This window comes from Colossoma macropomum, unplaced genomic scaffold (assembly GCF_904425465.1).
Source record: "Colossoma macropomum unplaced genomic scaffold, Colossoma_macropomum, whole genome shotgun sequence".
In the NCBI taxonomy this organism is placed as follows: Eukaryota; Metazoa; Chordata; class Actinopteri; order Characiformes; family Serrasalmidae; genus Colossoma; species Colossoma macropomum.
Window position 1 is genome coordinate 35,422,886 of NW_023494785.1, and position 12,319 is coordinate 35,435,204.

Sequence of the window (12,319 nt, forward strand, 5' to 3'; positions counted from 1 at the left end):
TTCAAAATATTATTAAAAAATATAGATAAAATGGACCATTACTATTAGTCCATTCATCATGAAATGTGAACAGGTGTATATGTTTTTTACATGTATGCATCTACTGATCAAAGTCATTCTGGCTGAAACGTTTGCATTTGTGAGGAAGATGTTGCATCAGTCACCTTTGGTAAATAAGTATTGGTGGAACTGAGCTCCACAGAAAGAGTGTGTGTGTGTGACAGAGTCTAATTTAGAAAGAACCGCATGCTCTCTCGGTATGTGTGGAGAATATGAACGGGTCCAGGTTGCCGAGGTAACAAGGGCTAGCTGTAGAGTCTCCTGATACCTATTAAGAAACATGAATTTTGTTTAATACTGCATGCATGTTTATGCAAGTGTAGCTGTGCATGCATGCAGGCTTGATTATGCGCTTATAACCATGCACATGGGGCGAGAGTGTGTGTTGTGTTTTTTGTCAGCTCCAGCAGCGGCGTAGCATGACACAGTGAAAGAGTCCATTGAGAATAATGCAGCATTCTCTCTGATGAGCACAGCAGGGCTCGTAAACTCAGAGCCCAGGTGGTATCAATAGAAAAATATCTCACTGCAATACATTTGCCAACAATTGGCTTTTGGACGCATTTAATGGAAATGAGGGAGCCAATGCAGTTTTAAGTCTATACACCTACAAATCCTTTGCTACTGTCCACAATGGTAGCATTCATATCTCATATTATGAATGCAGAGCCGTCCAATTTCTCTCCCTTGGGACAACACTGAGAGTACCTTACTAATAATGTCACAAGTAAGGTGTCCTTTGAGGGACTGTGGATAACCAATGTTACCCAGGTTTCACATACAGGATGCATTCTGCCTAAAAAAGCATGCATGTTGTGTGTGAAACTGATTCACAACCTTAAGCACAAAGATGATCACTAGTCACTGTATACAAATCTGAGTCAAGGGCTTGAGGCTCTGAGGTGCCGGTCCGAATCAAGTCTTGAGTGCTTGTGGTGTGAGGCCAAGTGGAGTGGTGTGAGCCTGAGTCAAGTGCAAGCCAAGTCCCGGTGTCTCTGAGGTGCAAGACCAAGTCAAGTCCCAGTCAAGTCTCTGAGGTTTGAGTCTGAGTCAAATCTCCAGTGTCTGAGCTGCAAGTGTGAATCAGGTCTTGAGTCTTTAAGGTTTGAGTGAGAATCAAACCTATAGTGTCTGAGGTTCGAGTGCGAATCAAGTCTAGAGTCTCTGAAGTGTGAGTGCAAATCAAATATCGAGTGTTTGAGGTGCAAGTGCGAATCAAGTCTTGAGTCTCTGAGTTGCAAGTGTGAATCAAGTCTTGAGTCTCTGAGGTGCAAGTGTGAATCAAGTCTGGAGTCTCTGAAGTTCAAGTGTGAATCAAGTCTGGAGTCTCTAAGGTTCAAGTGCGAATCAAGTCTAGACTCTCTGAGGTTCAAGTGCAAATCAAGCATAGAGTCTCTGAGGTTCGAGTGCGAATCAAGTCTAGATTCTCTGAGGTGTGAGTGTGAATCAAGTCTGGAGTGTTTAATGTGCAAGTACGAATCAAGTCTAGAGTCTCTGAGGTTTGAGTGTGAATCAAGTCTAGAGTCTCTGAGGTTCAAGAGTGAATCAAGTCTTGAGTGTCTGAGGTTCAAGTGCAAATCAAGCATAGAGTCTCTGAGGTTCGAGTGCGAATCAAGTCTAGAGTCTCTGAGGTTCAAGAGTGAATAAAGTCTTGAGTGTCTGAGGTGTGAGTGTGAATCAAGTCTGGAGTCTCTGAGGTTTGAGGGTGAATCAAGTCTCAAGTCTCTGAGGTTCGAGTGCAAATCAAGTCTTTGAGGTGTGAGGTCGAGTTGAGTTTATGAGGTGCAAGTCTGAGTCTATAAAGTGCAAGAGCATGTCAAGTCTCGAGTCTCTCTTGAGTCTTTCTAAGGAGCGAGTCCGAGTTGAGGTACAAATTTGAGTTGGGTCTCAGAGGTGCAAATCTGTGTCAAGTCTTAAGTGTTTGTAGTGCAAGTCCATATTGAGTCTCTGAGGTGCAAGTCCAAATTAGGTATCGAGTCTCTGAGGTGTAAGCCTGAGTCAAGTCTCGAGTCTCTGAGGTGCAAGTCCGAGTCAAATCTCTATTATAAGGTATTATGTGATGCCATACAATGCCTCACAAACGCATTTATAAAGCATTATGAATACAGAATTCATAGGATGTGTTACTGGAATGCATATTATTTTCCTGAAGTTCCAAGTTCATTATGTGTAGGACTGTATTCATCCAAGTTCATTGAAACTGGTACAATATTATTTATGTCTACTGTGCCAACATCACAAACACTGTGATTTATATGGTGGAAGAACAGTATGAAGAGTTGAGATAACACTTATCTGAATCACTGAAGGGGAAATCCACTGAAATCTCTGCATAATTCAACCATTGAGATGTAAACAAAGCTGTTCAGAGTGGTTTGGTGTTAAATGGTACATTGCAGAGATACCAAAACTGAAAAACCTCTTATTAGTGGTGGTGATAGGAACCAGAGGTTGTGATGTCTACAGCACCATAGACTCTTCAGACGTTTGGTTCCTATCACCCCCACTGTGAACAATTCTGACTTCGTAAGTTTCTCTAGAATGGAACATTTTCCATCAAAGCTCTCTGAATGGCTTTGTTAACATCTTACTGATGTAACCATGCAGAGAAATCAAGAGTAAATCCCCTTCAAGCAATTGTGTTGTTCTTGGACTAATCTTTGACCGTCAAAGGGGAAATCCGTTAAAAAGGGGAATTCAAAGATTGAGATGTGAACCAAGTTATTCAGAGTGGTTTGATGTAAAGTGGTGCATTGTAGGGCAGTATTGTTGTTTCATACCATCAAACTGTCAAAAAATATTACAGTAAGGGGAGGGCATTCTGGCTAACTAAAGCACTGACGCAAGTTTAGATGATTATGATTCAAATCTGAAAGAGTGAAGTCGAGCAACTGGACCAAAGGGAACAGAAAGATGACATGAAACCTACATTGTCTACACTGTAACAGTTCATGCTTGCACATCAAACCACTCTCAGTGACAATGTTCACATCTTAATAAATTAATTATGAAGAAAATTAGAAAAATCTGTAAAATTCCCATTAAAAATGCTTCGGAACCATAACTTAACTGTTAATGAATTACTGCTTGGTAGAGGAATTATTTACTGGGATTATTTTTAATAATAAATTATCTATTAAACATTGGTGTATTTTATCATATTGTAGTGTGTTTTGTAAAAGCAATAAGCCACTCAAAGCCGTACATTACAGTGATTTTAACATTGCCTCTCTTACAATTGTCAAACATTTATAACTCGAGGCAGTGGCTATTGCCACAAAACCCATGAGTGATTGGCAAGGGCTTCAAAACAAGTCATGCTAAGCAAAGCCCTTTGGGCTAAAATGTTGCATTCTCTGTTCTCTAGCAGAACGAGGAGGGCTGGATTCTTCTCGATAAACAAGCCCAGCAATGGACAGGCACATTTCTTCAGAGCTAAAACATTTTTCCCATGTCTCTCAGAGCCAAGAGCTCCATTCAGCCCAAAAATAGCCCGGCTTTGCTTACTCACTGCACTGGAAGAACACAACCCAAGGAGCAAAGGCGGAAAAAAGAGAAAAAAGAGAAGTATGGAGGTTCAACGCAACCATTCTACCAAATTCTTCTGCAACATTATGGTCGTTCCTCCACATGTTGCACTCATCAGATACACTGGGGGATAACGACGAGGGTCAAAAGAGCTCAGAGCTTAATGACGACGAACCCCAGGCTGGTTATTAGGAATTTTTTTTTGGGCTGCTTGCGAGGAGTCAAATAACAGCTCCTTTATCTGCTGCTCTGGCAACAAGCAGTGCTTAGCAATGAGCACAAGGGAGAGGGCACAGCTGCCATGCCAGTGGTTTGGCAGCAAAATAGAGAGGAAAGGGAGAAATCACACTACAAGATTTTAACTGGCTGAACAGAGCATGTCCACTTTGTACCCAACGAACTTCTGGGTGGAATTCTTCTTAGAAAGTTAATTTGAAGAAGAAACACCAAGACGATTCTTAAAGGGCCTATGTTTCCTTTCTTTGCCTGAGGCCCACTTATTCACGTGGGTCTATGTCATTATTCATCTTTAACATGACCATTTTACAGCCTTTCTTTATCCCTTAGAATTAAACAGGCTGCTTTCGTTATTGTGCCTTGAAGACTGATGTATGTACATGACCACTGTTCTGATTGGTTGCATTGTATTGTGCCTCATTCAGAAAGCATCCAGGTTGTAACACTCTTTATTTTTACTCTTTAACTTCAGCATGAATGGGTGGGGCATCAGAAAAATAGCTGTTTTTCCAGCATTGTTCCCATACATGGACTGTATAGACTGGTGAGGGAACATGTTTTTTTTAAAACTTGAACAATGTTTACATACTACAACCCCATTTGCAAAAAAGTTGGGATGCTGTGCAAAATGTAAATAAAAACAAAATGCAATGATGTGCAAATCATTTAAAACCTGTATTCAATTGAAACTAGTACCAAGACAACAAATCCAATGTTGAGACTGAGAAATTTTATTGCTTATTGAAAAATATATGCCCATTTTGAATTTGATGCCAACAACACGTTCCAAAAAAGTTGGCACAGGGGCAACGAAAGGTTGTGTAATGCTAAAAAAACACCTGGTGGTTAATTGGCAACAGGTCAGTAACATGAATGGGTATAAAAAAAGAACATCTCAGAGAGGCTGATTCTTTCAGAAGTAAAGATGAGGAGGAGTTCACCACTCTGTGAAAGACTGTGCAGGCAAATAGTGCAACAATTCGAGAATAACGTTTCTCAATGTAAAATAGCAGAGAACTTTTGCTTTTCATTATCTACGGTACATAGTAACATTAAAAGATTCAGAGAATCCAGAAAAGTCTCTGTATGGAAGGGACAAGGCCAAAAGCCAGAATATGCTGGCCATGATCTTTGGGCCCTCAGACAGCACTGCATTAAAAACAGACAAGATTCTGTAGTGGAAATCACTGCATGGGCTCAAAAACACTTCTGAAAACCACGATCTATGAACACAGTTCATCACTGCATCCACAAATGCAAGTTAAAACTCTTAAACGCAAAGAAGAAACAAATATAAACAGTATCCAGAAATGCTGCCACCTTCTCTGGGCCCGAACTCATTTAAAATGGACTGAGGGCAAGTGGAAAAATGTCCTGTGGCCTGACGAATCAACTCTTGAAATTTATTTTGGAAATCATGGACGCTGTGTCCTCTGGGCTAAAGACCATTCAGCTTGTTATGAGTGCATGGTTCAAAAGCCAGTATTCATGATGGTATAGGGGGACATTAGTGCACATGGCATGGGTGACGTGCACATCTGTGAAGGCACTATTAATGCTGAAAGAAATATACATATTTTGGCAACATATGCTGCCATCCAGACAACCTCTTTTCCAGAAAAAGCCTCGCTTATGGAACGTGCTGTCGGCATCAAATTCAAAATAGGGCATATATTTTTCAAAAAACAATAAAATTTCTGTGTTTCAACATTTGATATGTTCTCTTTGTAGTATTTTCCTTCAAAAATATGGTTTACATGATTTGCAGATCATTGCATCCTATTTTTATTTACATTCTGCACAGTGTCCCGAACTTTTTTGGAAATGAGGTTATACGTCAACTTATTATATATCAAAAAAGTGAGGAAATTTCTTTTTTCCATGAGATGGAAAGATTCTTAGATCTTCTTAGTGCTTCTGGTTTATTCACAAATCTTCGTTTTTGGTGTATTTCGTTTTAATAGAAAGCATGCAATTCTTTTCATCAAGCAAGTGTACCACCTCATTCAAATTACCACGTCCACTCATCCCAGCCTTCATACCTTCTGCCATTCACATACAAATGTCTCTGATGGACAGGACAGAGTAAAACAGTGATGGAATGTCACACATTGCTAACGCTCAGTTTCTGTGTAGCTAACTCTTTTTCGTTGGTGTTAACAGACTCTCAGCGGACTAACTGGGCCATATTTTGAGCTCACTAGAGTAACTATATAGCTATAACTATATAGGCATATAGCTAAGGTAACAAGCTCCAATAATATTCAGAGATAGGGTTTGAGCTAAAATCTTTACAGTACAATGTAGTCAAGTCAATGCAAGCCAAAGTAAAGCATATTGCAGCATTGACAGGGGAAAGTAGGGCTGGGAAGCATGGTGAACCAGTGGATATGCTCTTTTATATGGCAACTCACACTTGTAGTATAGAATGTGATGTTTGGTGGTCAGCCACAGAAATAGCTGAACCTAATCAGGCGGTTGTGAGGCATCTAAAAGTCCCCTGGCCCTCGTAAACGCTAATGTAATTAACTCACTGGCTAGACACATACAACACTTAGGTTCATGAAGTAAGTGGCAAACATGGCTGACTACAGAAAGATGAAATGTTTTATGCCTTAAGCTTCCATGAGAGTTCACAGGATATGGAAAATGAACTCAGTTAATATGGATGTCTCTAATGGACGAGACAGTGCAAAACTGTTCTCATGTGTGATCACACTTTCTTTCACATGTGAACACAATTTCTCGTGATCACATTTTTCACCTGTGATCACAGTTTTTCATGTGATAACACATTTTTTAATGTGCAGCGCACAAAAATCACAGATTTTATTCACATTCCAAATTGTGACTTTTCTGTAAGGGGAAGGAGTCAACGTCCAAAGTGGAGGGCTCAGAGTTACCACAATACATTTGTTACAAGCTTCAAATGTCTGTGTTTAATCTAGAGAGTTGCTATGAAACGTAAAGATTAACCAGGGCTAACTTGGTACTAACATAATGTTGAAAGGCCCATTAGTAGGCTAGTGGAAATTCAATCCAGTCTATTCAAGTCCACATTTGTACAGCTTTTTAGTACCAAAAATCAGCCGTAATTCACTTTTACATTACCATTTTCCAACCTCTCTTTATTACTTAGAATTAAACAAACTGTTTTTGTTATTGAAATATGTAAATAAGCCCTGTTCTGATTGGCTGTTCTACATTGTGCCTTGTTCAAAAAGCAGTCAAGACTGAATTATACTTCAGCCACTCCTTGTGGATGCCTGAATGCTATAGAAGGCATAGATACATTTGCTTACTGACAGCCATGAACAATAGAATGTTTAATTGTACTTCTGCAGTAACAACACATTTTATCACTTCAGTGTGAATGGGTGCTCAACGTGTTCATGGTTGTGACATCACCACCATGATAACTTCAAAATGGACACTTGTTTACATAGCACATCACACTGTTTTATTTAAAAAAGCAAAGGAATTCAGTTTTGTTTTGGCCCCTTTAAACCACTAAAAGGACAGTTTGGTCTATAGTTTGTCTCTCTTCAGGATTTAGACTGGCTGGATGTCCCATCACACTGTGGCCCATTCTGCAAAAGCAGCATTATCTCTGTTAGGTGGCAGGTTTTTCCACAGATGTAAATGATCGGTGGGTTTGTTTATTTATTTAATTATTTCATTCCCCCCACTCACACTAATCGATCCTATCAATGGAGTCCCTCTGAGGTTCTGAGGACGGCTTTGTTGGAAACGTAGACGACCGAGGCTTGTTTGGTAAACACTGAACCTGTTGCCAGGCAAATCCAAAATGCGCCTTCGCTTTGCTTAGTGCTGAAGCGGAAAGCTGGAATGGCACAGTTGAGTGTGACTTCACTTTCAGCTGCCACTGTAAGTGGAAGGAGTGCCTCATGATTTGTCATGGTCAATACTCAAAGCGTGGTGGTCAGTGTTTAGAACAAAAGACAAAAGCAAAAGTAAGACATTTTGGAAACCGGCATGCTACAATGAGTATTCAGTGCCCAATTATGTGGCCTTTGTTTTTGGCAAAATATTAATGACGTGGTAAAATACAAAGGTCAACACATGCGGGGGAGTATGATTATTTTAGGGCTGCCCCGAATAATTCAAGTACTCGCATATTCATTAATTACTTTGGTATTTGGTTCTGTATTTGGTAGGGATGCACCAAACTTTTGGCTGCTGAAAATGGTCAAAACTAAAGTTGCTTAAAATGTACATGAAACTAAATTGCACTTGAGTTGCATAAAGTAGAGGATCAGATGTATCAGAGTAAAGTATAGGGGCAGGGCAGCTTATAGGATACAGGTTGGAACTCTTCAGGAAGGTACACTATATGACCAAAAGTTTGTGGACACCTGCTCATCCAGTGTTTTTATTCAGAATCAAGAGTATTAAAAAAGCGTTTTTCTCCCTTTGCTGCTGTAACAGCCACTACTCTTCTGGGAAAGCTTTACGCTAGATGTTGGAGCATTGCTGTGAAGATTTGATTGCATTTAGCCACAAGAATATTACAGAGGTCAGGTACTGATGTTGGATGATTACCTCTGGATCACAAACATCACCTTAACTCATCCAAAGGGATTTGATGGAGCTTTGTCACACCAGAGAACTCGGTTCCACTGCTTCACAGCCCAATCCTGGGGGGCTTTATACCCCTCTGGCCCAAGCTTGGCATTAGGCATGATGACTTTAGGCTTTAGGTCTCATTCTACTGGTCAATGTTTTCTATAGTGTTTATACAAGCTGTGTGTGTATTTGAACTTATGTGTCAGCAGTGGGTGTACCTTAATGCAGCGTCCACAAACATTTGGACATATAATGCAGCTCACCAGGGTGGGAAACCATTGACCTACACTCTGAAAAATAAAGGTACCACAAAGTGTCCTTCAGAGTGCTGCCATAGAACAACCATTTCTGATTCTCTTAAGAAGTGGTTCTCAAACCAGTCATCAGAGACCCTCAGATGGTCCACACTTTGCACCATCCATATGTTTTTGCAAATTTGGGCCATCTGGGTATCCCTAAGGACTGGTTTCAGAACCACTGTCCTAAAGGACCCCTCAATGGATGGTTCTTTGAAGGAAGATGAGTGAAGAGTGTAGCTTAGAGAAAATCCACTTTCTGGAGCTCATTTGGGGCTTGTAAAATAACACATGAAAAATCAACCTCATAGCAGTACTGAGAGGACATCATAGTAGTCCTCTCAGTAGTGACAAATCTCCTCTTAATTAAAACTACAGGCTTTGCTCACCTGCTGCAGAAGCAGCCCACTGATTACAGCCTCCATCAGTTACCTGCATGAAACAAAGGCTTAAAGCCTATGTGTGAATCACAGCCCAAGGTGTGAGGGAGTGTTCTGAAATTAGAATGTAGAAAGCAGACAGACGCTGAGGAAACACTAAGGCTTGTGAAAAGTTATACAATCCTGCCTTCTTAAAAGGGAATTCAGAGATGTTTCAGATTTTCTGCCTAATTACATCATTAAGATACATTCAGAGTGGTTTGATGTGAAATGACCCATTCTATAGAAACGTAGAGTGAGAATTGTTCACAGTAATGGTAATGGGAACCAGGCGTCCAAACAGCTCCAGCAGCTTGCAGTGGTGTCAAGTTTGGAACAGCTTCAACCAATTAATTACATAAAAACCTGATGAACAGAATGAAGCGCAACAAGTATTGATAATGGTTCACAATTTACAACTGATGCTGATTCATGATTGACTTACGTAGTCTAACTATTTATGTCTAGATCTCATATGCTTTACTTTTGACATACCACCGGTCAACATGGCAACAGCGGTGCTCATAGAGCCATTTTTACACCATTAGTTAACAAAACATTCGGACAGATAAAATATAGCCATGGGGTGTTGTGTGGTTCATAGTTGTAGTAACAACATACACAAAGCTTTCAGCCATCTCCCTATACCAAAGTTTGCTCTCATCATTTTGTCACAGGTAAACAGTTAGGTCAGGGGTCAGCAACAAGCAGCTATTTTACTGCCCTGTTGCGGCCCGACCGCAGAATTAGATTTTTAGGTAAAAATAAAATAATCCTCCTTAGTTCTAATACAGTTTGAACAAACGTTGGAGTTCATGTATAATTGCTAATTCACCAACATTTAACCCTGATGGTTGGCGTGCAGACTGCTGGTCATCATAGCAATGCAACAATCTTGCCTAGCTAACGAAAAGGCAAAGAGAAAGATGAACATTGATAATTCAGTGATGTTTCAGGAATGTGAAAGTTCGAACAAGAAGTTGGCGAATGTTACAAGAAAACTATTCTACTTTTGTGGAAAAGTCTCCTGCTGGAGATGCGAGAAAAGCAGTTATAACGTTAGCTGCGCTAAAGCTTAAAGCAGAGCAATGTAAGTTTGCGTTCCGTTTAGATTTTCGTTTATTATAAGGTTCATTTTTGAGTGTTAAGAATTGTTCACAATTTATAACTTATAAGGTGTAGTTGATAATACAAAAGGCAGAATATCACTGACAAAAATAACGTTAATTATATGATTGTATAGTGATTTGCATGCCATGTGTAGTCTGATATAGTATTGACATGCTAATAATGCATAATAGGGATTCAAAGATAGCTTATTGATCAACACCTCCAATCAGTCATTGTCATGATATCCTTATATCTGGATGAGGCCATAGTAAGTTACAAATCACATTCCTTTAAAACTTACTACAACATCAGGTGGATTAGCTGTTACGCTTGCTAGCATACTTGCGATACAAACTACAACACCACATATGGTATATAATGAAATAATGAAAGCCTCATTATTTGAAGTCGTGTTGAACCAGACCGGATTTTAGAAGGGTTTACTTTTGTGCTGTGCAATGCCTGCAGCTAATAACGAAACTAAAGTTACTTGACTTGAGACTAGACTCACACTCGCACTCCAGAGATGCATGAAGTGATTTGTGAACATTTCTGGTAGAACTATAATTAGGCCTTTATTCACAAGCACTGAATTCTACAACATGACTCACAATATGTTTCTAGATCTAATCACATTCTATGTGCACATTGTAGTATAGAGTGTAGAGTAAGATAAAAAAGCCTGCTACCTGATACTAGTCAACAGTTCATTTAGGAAAGATAAGGACTGGGATGACTGTATAAAATGTAATAAAACAAAAATGCACAGCTGTGACCAGAATTACTGCTGCAAACAAAGCTTTCCTAGCCACGATGCACAAAAGGAATCCCTGACTCTGGGGCTGTGGGGCAGCAGCGGTGGACAGACCCATTAAACTCGGATTGTAATTCACCATTATAAGGCTGTGTGCTGCAGCATCAAGGCATTAAACACAAAACGCTGTCGGGAAGAATCGTGCCTGGGAAAGAACCAGGTCACAGATGGATTATCTTGATGGGTTGAGGACATATCTCGATTTTTCTGATGCTAAGGGTGATTATTTGTTCACTCTTGTCTGTTTTCATCATTGATTTGAAAGAACTGGCTTCTTTTCAGTCCTTCTCAGAGCGCATATCAGTCTGGGCTGATGGCAAACCCAAAGCCTCCTCCCTTTTTCCTCCAAGCAGCCAATCAGAATGCTCCAATCACAGTCACTATGCGCTCTGATTGGCCGTAGATGACATCATTACTACAACAAGCCGGAGACATCATCAATTAATGCAGGGCTACTACACAATGAGCCAATGAGGTTGTTCTGACAGAGCGCTTGACAACACACAGCCTCTCTCACTGTCCTTTCTACCCCGCGCCGTGCAGACCACTCAGACGTCTATATTTTCTCGCAGCCTCTGGCAGATGCAGTGGTATATGTGTGGGCAGAGGCAAGCACGTGGATGCACAGACACTCATGTTACTGGAACACAAACCCTCAAACCCAGCATATATAGAAGCAAACACAAAGTGAAAATTCACACAGTTGACAATTCAACCTAAGACACTGACTGAGGCTGGCAGACAACAGACATGGAAGACAAGCATTCGGGGTGCAAATCACAGAGAGGATGGGGGGGACATAACACCTTAAAGGGACATTCCAGCCAGAATTTAACCATCACTGCATCTATGCACCTGTGTAAACTTGTCTTTCTCCTACAGCGGTGTTGCTGTAGCCTCTGTAGTAAGGTCTCGAGTAAAACCCCCTTCTGATGATGCATCTTGAAAGTGGAAGGAATCACCTTCCTTGAAAAACTACAAAATTTTTGGGGTGAATTTTTCAGGGTGTATTGTTTGGATTATTATTTTTTTCCAGCTGCCTAAAGCAGAAGAAAACCAGCTAATATTACCGCTAGGAAGTGATATCATATTGCAACCGTGTAATGGATTACTTAAATAACCGAAATGCCTCATAAAAAGCTAAAAGCTAAAGTTAGTAAGGTAGCTGCAAGGCTGAGTAGATTTCTGACCTCAGTGTTTTTTTTTGGGTTTGACCAAAATAAGCTACACTAATGCTAGCATTGTTGCGTTTATTAGCCTGTTATTCA